The sequence below is a fragment of the Lonchura striata genome, chromosome Z (genome assembly GCF_050655825.1).
Source record: "Lonchura striata isolate lonStrDom1 chromosome Z, ASM5065582v1, whole genome shotgun sequence".
In the NCBI taxonomy this organism is placed as follows: Eukaryota; Metazoa; Chordata; class Aves; order Passeriformes; family Estrildidae; genus Lonchura; species Lonchura striata.
Window position 1 is genome coordinate 71,912,047 of NC_140740.1, and position 22,527 is coordinate 71,934,573.

Here is a 22,527-nt window from a genome sequence, read left to right on the forward strand (position 1 = left end):
TCGCAGGGCCAGCCACTGCACCCCGCTGGACACGCAGGCTGTGACTGCACTGCATTACTGGCACCTGCTGCAGCACATTGGCAAGGCTGGGGATCTGCAAAGCCAACCTGAGAGCCTCTCTGGGCATATATGCACAGATTGCCTTCCCTTAGAAACCCATGCTTGGCTGAGGGTGCCCACTTTTAAAGCCAGGACATGGCTGCAGCACACAGCCACACAGGATCTGCAACCAGCCTAGTCACAGCAACAGTAAGTTTCTTTATTTTGCCTATTCTAAGCATTTCTCCTTTGCTTTCAAAACACTTTTTACCACCAGAAAATATAAAATTCATGTACAAATGTTTTCCTGGTAAAAGAATAATCTCCAGAAGAGCAACAGCCTGGGTACAAGAGCCAAGGGAAGAACAGCATCCTCCAAGGAGGAGCAGACACTGTCCTATGAGCAGGACAAATCCAAAATGTGCTGGTATGAGGCCTGCAGACAAAGTGCACACAGGCTTCCCAATCATGGTAGCTGTCTACTGTAGAACCTCTGCCCCCTTTCTGAAATGCTTTTGCACAACAGAGCCAGAGAGAGTCAGTGCAGTCTGGGTGTTTCCATCTACATACACACACCCCTTTACATCTGAATGGCAAGTTCATGGAGTAATGAAAAACTGCAGGAGTTCCGCTTTTCCACACTTACTGAGTTTCAAAATGTGAGGAAAACCAGCTGGTGTCCTCGTATCTTTGGAATCACTAGATTCAGGAGCCCTTTACCTGCCCCATAACCTGGCAGCAATTCAAGTCCACATCTGTAAGCACCAGATTTCCTCCACAGTCAAAAGCGAAACAAGCTCACCACACTCAAAAGCCAAACAAGCTGTCTCTACTGCTTCTATACACTCTGATTAAAGCTGCAAAAGCAGCAGAAGAAAAGCAATTAGCCATCCCAGGTACTCACAGCCATCAATAGACTAAATCCTTCCTCTTCAAAAGAGAAATGCAGTTTTAGGTGTGTCTTACCTCTCGTCCAACTCTGCAGTGTATTGCAGTGCATGTAATAAGGTGGGCAGGCAGTGACACTAAGTGTAAATAAAAACAGGACGCAGCTACCACTTCAAACAGCAGCTGTCAAACCTGAGGCAATTCAGGAGTCAGTAGCAAAGAGTCTTTACGCAGCCTTTACTTATCTGGATTTCCTTTTTTAGAGATTTCATTCAGGCCATCCCTTTGGTGCTGCTCTTAACCTGACCTTTGCACAGAAAAGAGAAAAAAGAAATCTATATAGCCCTGTCCTACTGGGGTACTCACAGCAGTCACTGGTCACCATAACAACTCTGCAGCAGCAGCAGTAAGAGGCCGTGCTGCTCACTGGGCACAGCATAACGTGGTGCTGACTGACTCACTGTCAGCCTGGTCTGTGGCTGGCTTGCCACGCTGCCGAGAAAATGCAGCAGCACTACAGTGGTGACAATCCAGCCATGATTCCAAAACATGCACAGAAAACAGAGGTAATTAGTGAAAGACCACAGCAGCAACTCTAGTCAAAGCAGAATAGTCACTTTTCTAGCTACAGCCATGTTAACTTCATAGCCTTATTTTTCCTGGTAGTCAATTGATCTCTGCATGGCATTCTATACTCCTAAATAATTCTAATACATAGATAGAAGAACTAAGGTGTGCGAATGGAAAGATATACAAGCACTTAAGAGTGCAGAATTAGTGGTTTAGGAAAAGAAAAATTGTTTCTTCATGGATATTTCTTGAAATTGCATGGATTTTGTCTTACTGAAGTCAGTGAATTTGCTTATAAACAACAAATACCAACAGCTGGGTCCAATACAAGACCTTAGGTTCATGTAGTTTTGTGCTGATTTTAACTAGGGTGGAATTAATTTTCCTCACAATAGCTGATAAAAAACTGTGCTTTAGGTTTGTTCTGGTAACAGAATTGATAACACATGGATATTCTAAGCTATTGCTGAGTTCATGCATAGTGACAAGGCCTTTTATGCTCCTCATACCATGCCACCAGCAAGGAGGCTGGGGATGCACAAGGAATCGCGAGGGAACACAGCCAGGACAAATGACCCCAGAAGACCAAAGGGATATTCCAGACCATACGGCATCAAGGAAGAGGGAACATTTGGAGTGATGACATTAGTCTTCCCAAGTCACCTTTATGCATGATGGGGCCTGACTTTCCTGGGATGGCTAAGCACCTCCCAGTACATGGGAAGTGGTGACTTAATTCCTTGTTTTGCTTTGTTTTCATGCGTGGCTCTTGCTTTCCATATTAAACTATCTTTGTCTAAATGCACAAGTTTTACACTTTTACTCCTCTGATTCTCTCCCCCATCCCATTGGTGAGTGAGCAAGTGGCTGCATTGGACTAAACCACAATGGGTTGATTAGAGACCAAGAGTGGAGCTAGGACAGTTTGTGGAATCACATCTGTCTTCTTCCCTTTGCCCTGACAAAAGAAATAACATCTTACCTTAAAAGACTGTAACAGAGGTGCCAGTCGCTTTCCTTTAAGCCTTTCTAAACATCAGAATAATGCAGCAGATACACCTAATTCAATGTGTCAGCATTTGACACCACATTCAGGAACCTGAGACTCATCCTACAAGAAGAGAAATAAAAAGCACCAATTAGTTCCTATGTTGTTCAATATATCTTGTGCTTAAAACTGCTGATGCCTCATAGAGCCATGCTGCTGAACAATGAAAAAATAACCGCAGAAATTAAAGGCTAAGTTATTTTATGTTTCCAAGGTGAAATGCTCAAGCACATTTTGGCTACCACACTGTGAGGAGAAAGCATGCATCTTGCAATAGCTGTGACACCCTGCCCTGCCTTCCCAATTTAAATCTTTGTTCAAACAATAGTCCATGTGAATACACAGAAACAAAGCTCCAGGCACATCAGGACACACCAGCCACACCAGTTACAGAAACATAGCAGTAGGTGTTAGTAACCCAGATTTGAACTGGGAAATGCATCAGAAGCCCATGTGAGTAAGGATTGGCACATTATGAATGGGGATCTTGATATATGCAGAAGACACATGGAGGTACTTCTATACAAACTACAGGAAAAAGAGAAACATTTATGGAGGGACTTGGTTCATTCCTCTGGATAGGCTTTTCACAGAATTCTCATCTTGCAAGCACTCAACCTACACTGAGTGGAGCTGCAGCAGAGTTAATGCCTGCACCACTGTAGCACATAAGGCAGCTCTCTTCCTCCACAGTTCAGCAAAGATATTCCACCACTAAGGTTTAGATATTTGTTTTTCATCTCCAACTCATTTTGTGTGTTTAATCCTCCAAATGAGAAAACTTCCCAAAACTAGAGGCACATCCACACACAAGAGGGCTCCTTGAACTGAGACATCCTCAGGGCCACTCACAAGTACTGCCCAAGGCAGCTGCACCTGAAGGCGGTGCCGATCATTTGACAGCTATAGAGTGATGGCCCAGCAGAAAAACTTATCTATAGCATGGTTACTCAAGAGAGCCTTAAAGATTATTTTCAGATAAAAGATACTTCTTATCATCCAAATTGTTACGTACTTCCCTAAAGCATTGGTATGAACGTAACTCTCTCCCAGTTTGTAAAACTCTAGAGATGGGGGCTTAATGGAGTGCAGGCAAATAATACCAGGTAAAAAATTACAGAGTTTTTATTATAAATTAATAAAAAATCTACCATTAAAAGCATGTCACAGGCCAATGTGCCCATACAGATAAATATCTTGTTCTAATCCTGCACTGTTTACAAATCCTTAAAAAAGCCTCTAAAGGTTAATTATCTTCATAAATTTAAATAAAAAGTAACATGAAGGGAAACTGCAAAAGTCCATGGCTTTGGGAGGAGTGGGGCGGGGGTAATAAGTTAAACACCTACATTTGTTAAAAAAAACAGAAATCCAAAAGCCCCAAGCAATTTCTTCACCCCTCCTCTTTCTAACATTTTCTCAACATGTTTACTTTTAATTTTAGCTATTTCTATAAAATTTGAATGTTTTATACAGCAAGTTACATATTCATGATGCCTTAAAAATGCCTTTCTTATAACAGGGGTATATTCTAAGCTGATTATAAACATCTCCATTTACATAGTAATAAAGACTGCAATTGCATGTGGAAACTTGAGATTATAGGAAACAAATCATATCCTTGGAGTTCCATATTCACAGATTATAGGAAGTACCCCAATCATTGCTTTTCTCTATAACCTCCTCCACTACACTTCTTATAAAGCAGTACAGGACTTTTCAGGTGTTCAGTCTGGAAAGTCATAGTTATACACAGTCACACACCCAGGGCCACTATTCAAGGACACAAAAACCTGACTTTCAAACCCCTGCTGCCATGGGTCCCTTATACCATGGAGTGATGATCATTCAGGTGTTTCTCATGAGTTATATTTTTCCAGCTGATGTCACATTCTGCTCACTGTCCCACAGCTAGCATAAACTCCTTACCAGATACTCCGTGTAATTTAGCTGAAGAGAGTTTATGCCCATGCCTGTTAAAAATCAGCCTAAAACACAGTAACTGTTCAACTCCAAAGGCTAGAACCAGAACATGGCTCAAGCCCCAAGACGAACTAGTGACAATGTTGGGGGAATTTTTCTTTTTTGTCAAAGAGGGATGATTAAAAGTCAGAAATCCTTTGGGAGCCAAGTCTTACCATGTACCTGACTGTTTTCCACACCAGATGGAAGGAATGCTTCTGTTTCACTTTTTACCCCAAACAAATCACAGCATGCATGTGTACACAATCATCTGACTCCTACACATCTAAGCATGACCAAAACTAAAAACAGTACACTGTATACACATTTTTTCCCTTAAGGGGAGAACAAACCACACCTAACAGGTATTAATTAAAACCACCAAACATCAGAAAACATTCTGTTACAATGGGTATTTAAAATAGCATATGTAACACTAAGCAAAATTTTAATCTGTACAAAATGGGTGTATGTATCTCACATAAAAAAGTAATTGTTCTTCTAAACTGCCCCACAAATGGCAATTTTATTTCCAGCCAGAAAATTTACTCAGTGAGTAGCATAACTGAGTATTAGGCACAAGGAAAGAAAAGTAGAAATGAAAATAAACATGGTCAAACAGTTAAGCAGAGATGTTGAATATAAAATGCGAGTGCATTTACCAATAAAGTTGTAATTTTTACATAAAGTTTTAACCTTCATAGTATGTTAGATTTAAGCTAAACTTGCTATGCAACAGATAGTCCTTAAAGTCCCAAAGACATGGTGTCAATTTTTAACAAAAGGCGCACATGTTTCACAGTGTACTTCACTAGCCTGACAAGTCACCAGATGGGTAATACATGTATTCCATCTTCTCTCCTTTTCCATTCTAGCACTGTTGAACACCTCCACCCACACGCTCCTCCAACGCACACACTTCCCTCCAGCAGCCAGCAGCCCAATTCACTTATCTAAGGAGGAATTTATGCTGGCCTGAAAAAACACCAGCCCCCTCAACAGTAAGGACATGCCTAGATTGCTTACTGAGATATGCCTCAGATATGGCATATCTCAATAATCCAACAAGCAGTGTGAAGTGAACCAGAGATGTCCTGTGTAGCACCAGAGGGGCAGTCACATTCTTGATGTGAAGGAGACTTTTTTAAAAAATAAATCTGAATGTAACATTTTCAGTGGTGAAGGCACTATTTCCTGGTGAACATGTTCTACATTTTGGGACAGGAATGCCTTTAAGTAGTCAAAAGCACTATTCAGTCTTGATACATCTCACTGACATAAGTTCTCATAATTACTGAAGGAAATAACTAAGGCTGTGTCTGGGTGGCACAGATATGCTAATTACCGCTTCAGAGACACTAATTAAGCCAGGCAGGACACCACAGGAATCTCCCAATGTTGATGTATTGCCATTTGGATACCCACCTCCCACCCCAAGCAGTCTTTTTCACATGTAAGAGTCTTACACCACAGAGGGGTGTTTCCTGTCAGAAGCTGTGTGTTTTATTGAAATCTACCACCTCAGGACACAATAGTGAGCTCTACACTGCACCAATTCTTGAAAAATATTAAAATAATCGACAAGCAATTACTGAGCATCCTCGGCTGCTAGGAGGAGGAATGTGAGAATATATACCTGCAGACAGTATCCTGGGCTCCAGAAGAAAACGTTCAGGTCAGCAGCTCAGAGGAGCTACGTGTAATGATAATGGTGATTGTCTGACAATCAGCTGCGGCAATTCACACCGCATTTTAACAGACATTTAAAACAGACCAAGGAGAAGCTCTCTAGCACTAGTGTAAATGTTCTCCATTTAGTAAGCTCCAAGTAGAGGTTAGCAGGGTAGAAGTTAAATTGTTGCTAAAGCGACTTTGTTTTCAACTTTCTGGTGATAAAACAAGTCCTGGGCTAAAACCAGAACACTTTATCTACTGTACCTGATGCCACCTCTTGGTACCAAGACATGCTCTTCACGTACTTCAAATGGACTTTGACTTCTTTTGAATTGTTAAAACACGTACAATAAGGAATAATGCACCCAGCAGTAGCTTAAACCACCTGTCCCAACAGGAACTGTTTTTTTAACGGCCAGAGAGCAATAGGGAAGGGGAACACCTGATACACAATATAACCTGCAGCAGAACACAGCCTCATACCTGTCCACAATAAAGAATGAAAGACACAGAAGGGTCATTTTCTGTCACACAAACAAACCATAGTCAGAGAAGTGCTTTACTGCCATGCAGAACAATTTCAGACACTGAAGAGCCCCAATGCAGTCCCCTCTTTCTTCTCCCCACAAACATATATTTTAAAACGAGTAATTTCCGAGACAATCCTGTTCTTATGGCCTCTTTCAACCGACAGATCTTCTGCAGAACACAGTTCCACGAATTCAGGATTTTCTTATGTGAGATGGCTCATGTTGCAGGTAACTGGCATACACCAGCTCACCTAGAAGCTGGCAGGCAAGGCTGCCTTCTCACGTGTCTGTCAGTTCTGCAGAGGTCACAGCACAAGGAAAGACAGCTTCACCTTGGGTTTGTACCATAGTGTTCAGAAGTTGGTTTCAGCACATAGGCTGTTTACTGTAGTAAAAGCACAGGGACAACTGTCTAACAGAGTGCATTGCCTTGAGACAGAGAGAAATCACATAGATTAAATAGTATCAAGAGTCCTTGAGATTTTCATGCTCTCAGCGGAGAGGACAAATACTCAAATAAGTCTGCAGAGACTAATAAAACACTATAAAAAGCATAACAATTCACTTATGAGTAATTAAATTGCAATTGATTTAAATAGATATTAAAGTAGCAGTTTTCACACTTACAAATACTTCAGCTCATGAAAAAAAACAGAAAGGTGCCATAGAAGAAACATTTGCTACGCAACGCATTTAAAAAACATTCACAAATGTTGTTAAAACATATGGTGTACATCTGAGTTTAACACTGCCTAATAAAAGACTCTCTCCTTCAAAATATTTTTTTTACCCACAGGTTGATTGTGATTTGTACACAGTAAAAGTGGCATAAGTCTCCAAATAACAACTACTCGTCAAGGTGGTGACAAAACCCAGCAAGCCATACAAACGTGTGCTGAATCTTAATAGCTTTAGCTGCCACATCAGGTGAAGTTAATTCAGCATTCAGAGGTCAGATACATGTCCCATTCCCTCCTCCAGAACCTTCCCTACAGAAACTGGAGCTCATGCTGGGCTTTGTGAGAGGAGACCTTTGCCTGGTAGGACAAACAATACCATGACACAACCACCACTGCAATGGAGAGCTTCAGCTGGCAGAGAGAGATCCGAGTCTTAAGCAGAAATGGGCAAAGGAACAGGACGAACAACAACCAAGGCTGCTGCCAGAGATAAAGCCTCACTGACAGTGCCAGAATTCACTCAGGACTTTCTTTTTTCCCATCTGCTGGGAGACTGCTACTCTTGGACTTCACACCCAGTGACTGAGGACATAAAGTCATTAACACACCCCAGTTTTGTTTGTGAAGATTTTTTTTTCCACACACGCCCATGAGCATGCAGATGCAATTCTTTGGTCTCTGAATGCAAAACTAAGCTACTAAATCTTACCCAGATTAAAAACCAGTGCATTTTCTATGGCTCCTAAGCAGCATGTGTTTTATAAGGCCAGTTTAGATGGGATACTTGACATTAGGCAAGGAATGGAGGGAGAAGAAGGTGTCACAACAGAAGCACTGGTGTGAAGTTACATAAAAAGTGGTTCAAGAAAGAAGGAAAACTGGAAAGACCTTCAGCTACTTATGTTCTCCTTTTAACTTCCTTCATATACCAATTATATCCTGTACTTCATCTCTTATCCACTTATACCCTTTGCTTGTTTACATCACTGTATAATAAATTACTGCTGATAAGCAACAATAGACATGATGAATCTGTGCTTGCTTCCTTAAGGCAAGCAGAGATTAGGAAAGGGCACGAAAGTATTTCTTTTGTTTTGCAATGAAAAGTAACTGCAAAGGTGGGAAAGAAACTGAAAGGAATCATAAAACACTATCTTGCTTGCCTTGTTCCCAGGTGAGACACATGATGCTCCTGAGGAGAGCCACTTGCTTACTCCTCTGGTCCCATCTCAGCTGGACTAGGAGAGGAAGGGAGGAAAAGGGGCCTGGAAACTTTTAAAAGGCAGAAGATATTTCACTAGATAGCTTATCCTTTAAAATTCACTTAAAGATACAGAATATTATCTTCAGGAGCAGCAGATCTGAAACACTAATAACCTTTATTACTCCCAAAAATGTTTAGTTGCTAGATTTCAAGTGACGAAAGCAAATATCTGTAAAAATGCCTCTTTGTGCTCTTTTCCCATCCTCACAGAATATGAAAACATTCCCCAAATGTTAATCATCACTATATATCTTCCTGGGTGTAACACAGCTATAGCTAAAAATAGGCAGCTAGAAACATGCCAATTACCTGCATCTTAGGGAATTCCTGTCCCTCAAATATCCATCTCCATATCTAAGCCTAAAGGCTGAACCTCCTCTTACTTAGGGACAGGCAACATCCCAAGACTTTGAGTCAGAATGAAAATCAACCACAAAGCTCACATCTTTCTCTGGCACCAAGTCAAACCCAGACCAGGTCACTTCTTTGCAGCTGGGCTTTCCATATGGATGTCACCTAGCTGTCTTTAGGGATTTTCAAGTGGATCTTATGACCATCTTCCCAGTGATATTCTAAAGTTTATATTCCTAAAAGATGGGAATTTTGGAAGGGCTGTGGTGGACTAGTGTTCAAAATCCACCACTGTTTGGGAATGATGCTAAACACTCTCTAGACACTCCTAGTAATAGCTCTATGGAAGTTATACTGAACCAAGATGAGAAAAAAAGCCTCCATCATATTTTCAGCCTAAAGTTCTGAAAAAACAATTAATTTATGAACCCCAGGCTGCATAGTGCTGTTGGGTGGCACACTCCTCACTGCAGCAGACTGCAATGAAAAGGGTCCTCAAAAGTCATGTATCACTCAGGGCCATTGTCGTGGCAATACTTGTACAAAAAGAAAAAAACAGATATGACAGTTGTCTCATCAGAAGTTCTGCATCAATTGTTTAAAGAACAGCTAAAAATACGGTCATTCTGTATTTACTTCCTGTGAAGCAAATAATCCAGAATAACTACTGTATGCTCCTATGCCTTCAAGAGTGCTGTGTTCTAGACAAAAGAGTAAACCAGACATTTTAGATGAGAGATGGTAGACAAAAAAAGACTTCCAATGATTCAATAACCAGGAAAATTAAATAACCAAGTATATGGCCTCCAAGGAAAAGGGCAGATTATTCCCCAGAGTTCTACCACCATCTCTCAACAGAACAGCTTTCCCAAATTAAACTTCAAACCCAGTCACGGTAAGACATGTGTCGGTGTCCCTAGGACAAAGCAGCTTGTCCTAGCAAAAGGAAGACAAGGGGAGGAGAAGCAGGACACAGGTAGTGGTGGTCAGGATGTTGTTCTCTTCTGAAATTTACCATGGCTTGCATATTCATCAATGGCATTGATTTGGAACTCTACTAAAGGCAGCATACACTAATGGCAGTATTTTTGGAATCACAAATGATTTGGCTTGGAAGGGACATTAAAGATATCTAGTTCCAACCCCCCTGCCATGGACAGGGCTACCTTTCACTAGACCAGCTTGCTCCAAGCTCCAATTAACCTGGCCCTGAACATTTCCAGGGATGGGACATCCACAGCTTTTCTGGGCAATCTGTTCCAATGTCTTACAACACCCACAGTAAAGAATTTTTTCCTAATATCTAATCTAAATCTACCTGCTTTCAGTTTTAATCCATTCCCCCCTGTCCTGTTGGTACATGCTCTTGTAAAAATCCCACTCCATCTTTCTTGCAGGCTCCCTTCAGATACTGAAAGGCAGCAATTAGGTCACCCAAAGTCTTCTCTTTTCCAGGCTGAACAATCCCAATTCTTTCAGCTTTTCCTCATAGGACAGGTGCTCCATTCCTCTAACCACCTTAGTGTCCCTCCTCTGTACTCACTCCAACAGTTCCATGTCCTTCCCATGCTGGGACCCCAGAGCTGGTGCAGCACTGCAGGTGGGGTCTCAGCAGAGCAGAGCAGAGGGGCAGAATCCCCTCCCTGGCCCTCTGCCCACCCTGCTCTGGATGCAGCCCAGGACATGTGTGGCTTTCTGGGCTGGGAGTGCCCATGGCTGGGTCATGTCCAGCCTCTTATCCACAATATTCCTGTCCTTTCTGCCAAAAAGTAAGTAGTGAGACTCTCCTTACAATATTAATACTCTCTCTCATTCCATACAGAACACCGCCACCCTTCTCCAAAACCTTAAACACTAGATTTTCCTGCTCCAGCTCACAGACATTAAGGTTGCAGTCTAACAACAATCTTTCAAAGTAGATTGTGGAAAACATGCGTATACGCAGTGTGATTGTCACTGTATGCTTCTCTTGAACTGCTAAAAAATGTTACCTACATGCAAAAGTTCCATCTACCCCGCACGGTGCATGAAACATAAAGGTCACTAAGCAATGTGAACCTCAACCAATTCTGCCTGAAAAGTTGTAGGCTCCCAGTGGCAAGGGCAGCCTGCAAAAGGCAGGGGATGCAGAGCACAGAATGGAAATGCAGATGAAATTCAGCACAAGCTTTGCAACACTGCTTTATCATCTCAGTGTGCTTTTGGGTCACCATGGATAAAAAACCACCAGCTTAATTGTTGTCTCACCACTGCTTCTGCCAAGCAGAATTTGACTTGTGAGGAACTATGTTGCTGCAGCAGTTTGCAAACAGTTTCTGCACCATAAAGAGACACCGACCAGGCACACACACATTTCAATACTCCTTCGACATTAAGTACTGCTATTCAAAAACAAATCACCACTTCAAGCCACAAGTACTCTCCCATTGAGATATATTTTAAATAGTCCATTAGATTGTAAATTCAAAACCTACCCAGTGACACAAACCTGATCTAATTTCACTATTTCCTGAAAAAGTAAAAAAAACTGTATTAAAAACTTACAGGGCTGTTAGTCCACCGTTTCTCTCTGGCACACGGTACATTATTTAACTGCAATGCCTGAAACAGTAACTTGACCTCTCTGGGAAGGTGGGCGGTATTATTCAAGCTGAAACATTAGAAACATGCGTAATTACTCTGGGTATTTGCCACACATTCTTTCATCCGTAAATCAATATGAATGGAAAAGTCACACTGACTCTCCAGGCTTAGATCATATCCCAACCATCAATTATGAAAAAATTTCATGAGATCTCAGGAGAGCAAAATTTCTTAGGGCCAGAGAAATTTTCTCTGGACTTAACTGTGCATATGTTACCAAGATAAAATTTCAGTGCTGCCTAATCAAAGCCAAGACTTCAGCAGGCTAAACCATAAATTGTGAGCTTTCTGCCCCACCACTGACTATACTGTAATTTTGTTTTCCTTCAACCCCACAAACCCATTGCATTCATTCATATGGCACTTCCAAGGATGCCTGCTGTAGCACCAACCACATCCCATCATTCATCATCCACCTGTCCCTGCAGGGTGCTGCTTCACACACCTGTGTATTGCCTGCCTGCTCCTCAGCAAACCCAGGGACCTTTGTCAGAACCAATCCATAGGGCTGGGTGGAATAAAAACCCACTGGAAGGTAAACAGGCAGATGAAACACAAAGAAAGAGACCATGCTTGCTTCTGACTGCAGAGGCATCCACTTTGTGCAACATGCCTGCCTATGGCAGCTCCCCCTTCACACCAGGCATACCGAGTGTCCTCTCCATACAGCCTGGTCTTCCCTTCAAGGATAAAGCAGCAATCACCTTTCAAGTTTTGGGTGGAGGAACTACTGCCAAGAAAAATGAAATACTACAAACTGATATTCACAGCTGGAGCTGTGAAATATACAGCATTTTCAGTGCTTTTAAGGTTTTCAGTACTTTTTAAGGCTAACAACACAAAATGCAATTTTTTGAAGAGGGAGAAAATGCTGTTCACAAGACAGAAGAACTGCACACACATGTCAAATAAAAGTCTTCTCTAGCTAAGTTCTCATGCTCCTGAAAATCAAGACCTAGCTGCACTCCTGACCAAGTGACATGCAGCAATGCCTATAGCTATTCTGAACCCAATTGCCCCTGAACTTATTTTGATACCAACACACCTACATGTTGCTGTTCTGGGCAATTGACCTAACCCCTTGCCTACAACCTAACTTCAGTGTTCTTGATTCAGCCCATTTAGCTCCTGGTGCTTGGCACAAATATATGTGGAATACAAGGTATTTGTTTCAGCTAATTCCCCAGGCATTAGGGACAATGCATGCATCTGGAACACTGTTCCAGCAATGATACATGAATAATTCTGGAATCATTCTTCTGTTTTGTTTTGCAAGCAGTCCAGCTCCCTGTGTCTTTTGTTCATTATAATATCCTTCTAAAACTCTGGAAACTATAGCAATGCACACAGTGAAACACCTCTTGATATTTTAAGTCAGATGTTGTAGTATCAAAAATATGTTTTCCCTTTATGCAGAATATCCATGTATATCAGGAAATACAAGTTGCCACAGCAACCTCATAGAAAGTAAAATTTTAGGGCAGTATTTTTCACATGTATTTGAGATCTCAAGTTAATGAAAATTGGTCAGTGTTAAGTTGTTTTGACCATATAATCAGAACTTACTGGAGATTTTTTGGTAAGTTTTAAGTATGTTTTTGTAAACAATTATTTATGCAGAGTGTAACACCTGTAAACTTTCTTACACACTGATGCAAAATGTGGACAGTTTTATTTTGAAGATTCTCTCCCTCTTTCACATAAACTATAAAATAATTAAAAGATGACAGAGTGACCATCTTAAGCATTACCTAAAATATCTATTCAAAAGTTCTGAGGTATGCAAAGAAAATGCTTTAAGGCAAACAAAAGTGGCTTGTGGTGAAGAGAGGAAACAGAACAAAGATCTGAGTTTGCATCGTATGTTGGTTGCAATCACTTAATTGCCTCTGTTTAAGAGCAGGAATTTCTGCAGTCTATTTCAGTATTTGCTACTCCAGTAAACACAAATAAAGTGAAAAGTCAACATTATGGTTTTCCAGGTTCCAAGTCATTTGATAACAACCTTCCCCAAGCCATTCTCCTGGGAAAGAGCTGCTAGAGAACAGAGCTAATTAGGGCTTGTCAGTTAAGCTCTCTCTCCTGCTTTGTTCAGAAAACCTGGACAAATAGCTTATCCATGGATAGACCTGGGGGCCTTTCACAAATATTTTGTATTCCACAGCAAGCTTAGGCACATTGCATAAACATCTGGAGTACGCACTAGAAACATGAATATCTCCCTGCTCTGCCCTGCAGCGAGTGCCTTCTTGACACTTTTTCATCAGCAGTGACAGAAAGAAAACCTTATTATTGTGGGCTTCCATCCAAAAAAATGTTGCCATGTATAGCCTGTCTGTATGCACACAAGGATTTGGGGTAAAAGGAAGGAGGGTAATTCGGGTGCATAAACAAGTATTTCAGTCTTCCTTCTCAATACCTAAGTTCTGAGAGAAAGAAGGAAAGAGCCTTGTACCATTATTAGAAAAGAGTCTATTTCCGGAATGCTTGGAGACTAAGCTGCTTTGGGGGGAAACAGCAGTGAAAATTGATATGTTCATATTTTCCCTGGAGGTGCAGTCCAGTTTGGAAATGCTCATAGCATACAGAAGTTAAGATAAAGACAAATCATCCTGAGGTACTCTGGCACCCCCCCAAACCAAGAGCACAGAGAAAACCACAGAAACTGCATGAAACAGGGGCACCTACAAAATCCCCCTGCTCTGTTGACCATGCCAGGGCCAATGACTGATAAAACAATTGCTCACAATAGTGCAGATACTTTGATACCACATTTCACAGTGTAGATGGATTGAAGCCAAGACTCTGCTTGCTCCGGGAGCCAAGCTGTCTATATAAGGAGGGAAAGGTACAGAGTTCCTTCTAGCATGCTTTCCCCAAAGTCCTAGAACTGCAACATCTGTACCTTCCGTTTCAGTGGAAATCTGCAGGCATCTCTGCAATCTATCAAGCCTAACCACTGGACAATTTTTTGTGTATTTATTCTTCAAATCTTTAGAGCTGTACCTTACTGTACATTACAGCAACTGCATAATAGCTGCAGTTTAGCTACCTCAAAATATTACCAGGGAAACAAAGCCTTTCTCTTTCCTGCTACTCCACAGGAGAGAACTGAAGGCTTCTGGTAAGAAAGACAAAATCAATAGCAAACAACCAGTGCGATAAACTACCATTCACATTTTATTCGAAGGCGTAATAATTAGTAATTTAAAAATACATAAAATCCATGCATGTGTTAAACATGAAAGAAGCTGTCCTGAGAGCTAGATGCTCTGAGATCACATTTCAAAGCAGTGCAGTATCATTCTGTTAATCTTTTGGGAAAACCAGCATGGATACTCTGCTGCAGTGTAATTAAGGCAGGAATTCCAGCTCCTCCATTGTGACCTTCTCAGAAACCCCAGGGGTCAGGAGTAGCAGCCTGTACCCTGCTACAGTGCTAATATAGCTGTACTATAAACAAAAAACCTCCTGCAACAACAGTACCAGCAAGTTCCAGGGAGGTAAAGGGGGGACATGTAGATACACTCAAAGACACACTGCCACGAAACAGCTTCTACCACAAGCCTAAGTGAAAAGTTGTTTTCCTAAAGGTAGTTGCAGGAATTTCATTTTTACTGTGTAGGGGAAAAAAGGTTGACATATTTACTTTCATGTTTTATTCTCAACAAATACACATGCTTATCAAAACAGTAATTAAAAACTTGCTTTCTTAGAGCAATGTGAATAAAATGAAGCCAAGGGAAAAGTGACTTCTTGCTGTAACAGTGATGTTCTACACAGAAAGAGGAGGGTTTGGACAAAGTGTTGGATTTTTTAGCTCCTGAGCCACAGTAACTCGGTCACAAGCCCACATGGGCACAAGCAAAGCTGCAGCCAGCAGTGACAACGCTGACTCTCGCCTTCCTACTGCAGCAGTCGTGCCGTCTGTCCCCACACCTGCCAGCAAGGACAGCACGGAGAGGCCAAGTGTGTAAGGTGGAATGGCAATTCCCAGCTCTGCAAAGGCCCTGTCTGGTGGAAACTTCAACTGAGCTCTACCCAGACTGTCTGGGGTGGGCCAACATGAAATCAAGAGATAACCAGGCAGGTTTTTTTCTCTTTCTTACCCTTTGCAATCTGAGAACAGTGAAAGAAGACACCACCTAGCACGAAGGTTGCTAATTAATTCCTCCTCACCCAGGCATTGCAAAGCTTCTGGCTGCAAAGTACGTGCTTATCTACGAATAAGCACTTGATGGCATTTTAAGAACGGGCTTCATTTGTTTTGAAAAATGCCATTAAAAAAGACACAATCATCCTAAGATTTTCTCTATCAGCAGCGAGAAAGAGTGAAAGTAAAGCACCATTGCTCTTTCCCGACTAATTTCCAGGGCACCAATTTACCTTGCACAGTGAGTTTGGTGGGAGGTCAGCATGCCAAAGGCATAGATACTTTCAAACGTGTAATGAGAAGAGATCTCATATCTCTTAGTTGAACAAGTTTCCCTGAAATAAACTATTTCTGAACAAGTCGCAGCAGGGTAGAGATGCCTTGCTGTAAGGGCAGGACCAGAATGCAGTTGCAAGTGACATGCCAGTTTAAGACATGGATAGCTAACACACTTGAAAACCAAGGAAGCAAGACTCTGTTGTTTTAAGTGTTAGTTATCTTGGATCAAAGGCTAAAAAAATCTGCTTGGGTACAGCACTAAAATGAGAGATAAGTCACACAGAAGAAACATTGGAAAAACACTCCACAAAAAGAGTTCAGCAAACTTTTCACACTATGGGTCTCAGGCATTCTGTAAAGACTGCTCTGTTAGTACCAATAGCAAAAGTCAAAACTTCGAGCTGTCATTAGGCAGATACATCCAGAAGTCAAGTGTTCTCTGGAACATCTGCACTCAGCTGTAGCATTTTAGAGTAGCAAAGGGACACCACAATCATTAAAATGTAAATAAAACATCCACCTGCCTGAATAAAGACTCAATAATCCAACATGCATTTCTCCTTTTCATTCAGTTTATGACTGAGTTGTCCCTCATTTTAGCTAGGACAAAAGCTATGGAATTCCTTAAATTATTATTTCGGGTTTGTTTTCTTGGGTTTTTTGGGGGTTTTTTGGTTTTTTTTTAATGAGGAAGGGCAAGCTATAAACTTGTGCCACCCTCAAAGTACCTCTAATCTCATTGCCATTTTTAAACAGTTACATGGGTAGCTCCCATCACTACTTCTCTTCATCTCTGCTTTACCCAGAGTGAAGCAGGAGCACCAAGACCATGTCTTCACAACTGCATGAGTACAACTAGGCAACAGGCCAACTGGACAAACACAGGCAATGGAATAGATTTTTTTTTTTTTTTTTTTTTTTTTGTGTTATCACCCTCTAGATACACAGAGCTCAATGCACTGGAGATGTGCAGTCTAGCCAGCTGTGCTTTCTCACACAAACTTTTTAGCCCTTTGTCCCCATCCTTTTCTTTATACCCACCCACACAAAAATTTCACACACCTTTTTTTCCCTGGAAAAAGAAATTATTGTAGTTTCTGGTCTTACAGCACACAAATTTCATTGAAATCTGAGAAGCAAGAATGTTCTACTTCGTTTGAACCTGAAGACACCTGCAGCTCAGTCTCAGGTGAGCAATTCAGAGCCAACAATAAGAAAATGAAAATGTCAAGGATCAGGTACTTCCTTGAAACAAAACAGACTTTGTGCTGGGCAAACAACAGGAATAGTATTTGTTCTGTTTTCTTTCCTTTTAAAGGAGAGGCCTTCATTGTAAGATATATCATTCTAGGTTAATGAGTCCCTCTCTCCAAGCTTTTCTCTGACAAACTGACTGGCTTGAAGCCTTGCTTTGGACAAGAATTCAGGAGAGGTCATTTAAAAGACCCTGAAGATGCAGCAGGCTGGATCAGGAACGCTGATGTCCAGAACACAGGCTGGGTAAGCAGCTGCCCTCTGGTTGATTACAAGGCATTTCACACCAAGGCTATTGCATCTGAAGAACATTACAGAGAACAAAAGGCATAGGGTCGTATTTCCTACTACATTATGTTACTTCTTCTCAAAAGCAATAAAATGCCCCATTTTTGAGTGTACAAATGGGGGCAAGTCCTTCTGTACTTGGAATAAATATATTTGTGCACATTCCTTCCTTTCATACTGTGTACATCTCTACTTGGGTTTGCAAGCTGTTGCAAGAGGACTCAGCTTGTTACTGATTAACATCTCCCTTTATGTCATTTCTGTGTCCCTCAGTACAACACTTCTCCCATCCATCAGGCATCCTGACACCATGCATTTCTTTCCATTTCACCCTCAGTTGTACCAGACAGACATTAACTTAATGAATTCATCATGTACCACCAATTTTCTTCTCCCTTCTACGGAGCACAAACCCCCCCTCCTTCAAGCTATACAGTGCTGCAGCACAAGCCATTCACATCCCCAAAGGCACTGCAGGCAGCAGAACAGGGTTTGCCACACCATATCTCCATGCCTTCCTTTCCTTCCATATGGAGTCAAGAAGAGGTGTCAGGTGCCTGAGAGATGCTGGCAGCTGAGCCACCATGCAATGCATCACCCATTTGTTTCTGGAGAGCAGGGCCTGGCCTTCCTGCCCAGAGAGGGTTCCACACATTTGGGATGGGGAAATACTTCAGGGTGACTGAGAAACATGGTACTTCAAATCATAAAGCAGGAAAAGAACGTGTAACTTATGTTTTGGGTATGTTTCACCCAAATACAATTTTTATAGAAAAAAAAATCCAGTCAGCTCCCAAATATTGAAGAGAATACATCCATCCTTCATAATGGGACTGCTGTCTCAAACAGTCATCTAGAGCTGTGCGCTCTCATGGACAAAAAGAATCACCACCCCTGTCCCCAACAAACTTCCTTGTAACAGCTGCTTAAGAGTGATGTTACCCAGCCACTACCTCATTGTCTTGCACCCTGACCTCCCCCCTCCCACCTTCTCCTCAGGCATCAACACAACCTTACTCAGCTTTATTTCCTCACAGAACACATTCTCTAGCTGAAGACCACCTTCATCTGTGCCTGCAGCTCATGCTTCTTCCACCAGCACTGGCACTTGCACAGACATGTACACATTTGTCCCAACAACAGCACCCTATCCGTGTAGGGAACAAAGGAATCCCAGGCACTGGATCTCACCCCTTCTCTCACAGCATGGCATTGCCAATAAAATATTTGCAAACACACGGACACACAAGCCAAGTCCTCCCAGGGGGTCTTACTTCACTGCATTTTTGCATGGCAAAATGAGCTCCCAGAAGCAATTCCCAGAAGCCCTTAGAGCAGTGCACAGGTGAAATCACATCTCCATAGTCACAAAGCCTGCAGTGCCACGTGACATGCAAACTGTCTTTCAGAAAGAGAGGCAGAAGGGGAGGCAAAGAGAGGAGTCACTGTCAACACTGGAAGTTTGTTCACTGCTTTCAGAATTATATCAGGAGGTGAGCTAAGAGACCTTTTGCCACCTGCATGCAACTTACTGGCACATCTGATCTAATTTCCATTTGTGATCTCTAACAGTTCATGCAAGCTGCTCTGTAAAATTAGCAGTGTCAACTCCAGTTTTATTTGGGTTATAGCCAAAAATCAGTCCTGTGCAAGGATCACTCCATCCCAATAAATATCAGACAATATTTACATATGCATCAAAGCTACAGTTTGGCAAAAAAGTTTATTCACCCAAGAGTGCTTTGATCCTCTGACAAATAATTTCCTGATTAAAGCTGAAACAATAAAAAGGACTTTGGACACTAACCAGCTGTCACACTTACGTTGTGAGCTGGCACTAAATCCCACAAAGCTTGGGAGGAAGGATTTAGGCGGTGGGAGGGGAGCAAACGGTCTATTTGCATTCACAGCATACAAGAAGTTCCTTCTGGAAAGGCAATTCCTTCTCTTGCTTTCTATCTGAAGCAAGCTAACAGAACAGGCACGGATCTATTAAAACTCATCAAAAGGAAAGGAAGCAACTGCAGGACACTCTAGCAGTACTGAAGTATTGCAAAACTTGTTGGATGTAATACAGCTGGGGGTGTTGTGTGTTAGGAGTTTTTTGTTTTGTTGTTTGTTTTGTTTTTTTTTTCCTTTGCTCTCCAAAGGATATTTAGAAACTGAAAAACTTCCAAATGCAATGACCCATTCAAAGCCTTTTGGCCTGAGCTGAGTGAGACAAAAACAAAAAATGAGCTGAGGTTTAGTACTATCTCCTTTTTTCCTACTAAAATGAAGCATTCACAGTTACTCATAACCATAAAAAAAAAAGTCCTGATGCTAGCAGACTTCTTTCAACATTCTTAATCAGATAATCTCTCAGTTATTAATATTTTCCCATGCTTCTACTGGCAAATAGAACATTTGGCAATTAAAAAGAAATGCAGCTTGGAAGGCTGCAGATTAGAAGCATATTTTGCTACATAGTTCTGGTATGAACTTTTTTCTTAATTAAGAAAAACCAACAAAACCCAAACATATTAATCCAAGGCGTTGAAAGAAACAGTCCACGAAACAAAATAACTTCATCCAAACTTCAGCCTCATTCTAACTGATGTGTTTTATTACCAGGCTTTGAGAAATTGGTTCTACAAGCTCATTAAATCAATAGGCCATAATACATAAAATAGAAAAAGGAGAGACTGACTAACCCTAGAGATGCTCTTGGTATGTTTATGTTCAGTAAGTTACTTTTACTAGTGATGTCATAAAACTGAACTCCTGAAATCTCTCCTTCTGACAGAGTTGTTACTTTTCTATTCTTTCTCATTAAAACAAGTTTTCTCGCAGGCAACTCTTAGATGGGCTGCTCGACATGCCACCTGCCTACTTCCAATGAGATCAGTATCTTCAAACTTTGCAGCACAAAGGGACCAATTTGATAAAACTCATGCCTGGCACTTTGAGCTGCCTAACACCAGATCCAGAGCTGACATTACTGCAAGGCTTTCACAGGGCTCTGTTGTGATGCAAATAAAGTACAATCCCCAGACACAAAAAAGTCATTAAACCGGAATTAGGAGTCATAAGTAACTGGCAAGCTGAAGGAAAAATCTGGGTTAAAAGGAACACCAAAGAAAGACCTAGAAAGAAAGTGGGAAACGGGTGTTTACAATTACCCTTCAGCAAACACAAGGAAACAGGTATGAGGTGCCCTGCAGCCAGCAGGCTGAGCGAGAGCTGTGCACCCACATCACCCTTCTCCCCCATAAGCTGGAGGGACTGTGCCACCCAGCCCTGCCCTGGGCTGAGCACGCTGACAGCATTTTAACTTCTGCTCGGCTCACCGGTCACACTGGCTGGCAGACAAGGCTAATGCCAGCAGCGAGCCAGCTCTGTGACAGACCTGGAGCCAAGGCCAGCAAAGCTCCCAGCACTCCCCAGCTGCTGACCAAACAGGGAATTGAGCAAACTGGGCAACAGCAAACACTCACATGCTATTAGGTCAGGAGTTAAAATATCTCAATGACCTGCAACTTCCATAGTGAACAAGGGCTGATAAATGCCAGAGTCTTAGGGAATACAAACTCATCTACAAAAAAAACCCACCCAGGCTCTGATGCAATTTCTGTCACTTCCAATAGACAGACATCAAGAAAAAAGTAAGGAGAATTTTCCTTCATTCTAAAGGAAAAAAAAAAATCATTATGTAAAATGAAGTTTTCAAGAAGGGATCAAGGGAACGGATGGATCTAATGGAGACTTCGCAGAGATCAGAGAGAAGCTCAGTATAGCAAGAAAAATACTTCCCCTTTATTCATGGTAAGAAGCCATGAAGCTAGGAACTTCTTTGCCTGTAACTTCAACATCAGCATTAATCACCTCATCCATCAGCACCATCCAACTTGAGTCCTGACTGGGCCATGCAAGATAAATTGCAAATTCATACAGTACAACAGCCTTCTTTGCACAGCAGCAAAACATAATTCATGCAGGAATAGTCCCAGCACAGACTGGGGCTGTTCGTGACCCAAAATGTACTCAGTCCTGTAACAACTAGCTGTGAATTAACATGTTAACAGTGAAAGGAAATCAAGAGATCTGTTAAAAAAAATCATACACAAATCAGCCTAGAAGAGTGTTCACAGCTAAGAAAACACCAGATTGCTGCAGCAAGCAGGAAGAGCTTAAAAAAGCATGGGTCACAGCCCATGGCCAGAGGAGAAGGCACTGATGGGGCTAATCCACAGCCCCCACTACTGAGCTGCAAACAAGAGAACTCACTAAAGCAAGCATGGCACATTGATGCTGTGACCCCTAGCCACTATGTGGTTCATCCCAGGTTGTGTTCTGCTGAAAAGATGACAAAAATGCAAGTTTTCAGACACTCAGGGACAAGACAAGGTCATGACAACATTCCTTACCAGAAAAAGTTCTCTCTGCACACTGGCAATAAGTAGTATGTATACTTTTTATTAGCTACACAAACTTTCTTTGCAATGCTGAGCCTTGAACTTAGTACTAAGAATAGTCCAGTATATCTTCTCTTTTAATTTCCAAACTAGAACATTTTGTAAGACTGCAATAACCTAAAAAGTCATGGCAGTCACCCACTGCTGCTGTTTCACAGTGAGAGGCAGCTGAGACTTTTTTTCCCCCCTCCACTTCCAATCACAAGAAAAGGAATTGCACTACTGGCTCATTACTCCTGCAACAGCCTCATGAGACAAAGTTCAAAACTAGCAGAAATTTGATGACAGGCTGAAAATGTGAAGCAAAGGACAGTTTCTCATGAAAAAGTTATACTTGTCAGATTAGACAGCAGAGACTGAATTCTGTCAGAGACAGCTCTTTCACTTCTCCCTTTTATTTCTTCCATTTTCTTATTGGTGACCCCCCCTTTTCTGAATTGTCTTAGAGAC

General features: G+C 41.7%; 1 protein-coding gene across 4 annotated transcripts in view; it reads right to left on the reverse strand.

Moving 5' to 3' along the window:
* The window catches only part of KANK1 (KN motif and ankyrin repeat domains 1), a 126,773-nt gene that overhangs the window by 92,060 nt on the left and 12,186 nt on the right, over nucleotides 1-22,527 (reverse strand). For 3 of the 4 annotated variants that reach the window (XM_085566808.1, XM_085566804.1, XM_021531744.4), the window contains exon 2: nucleotides 2,480-2,608. The gene's annotated coding sequence lies outside the window, so the exon portion shown is untranslated. Of the gene's footprint in view, nucleotides 1-2,479; nucleotides 2,609-11,550; nucleotides 11,657-22,527 lie in introns of all 4 variants that reach the window. The other variant, XM_085566803.1, reaches the window with a different exon arrangement.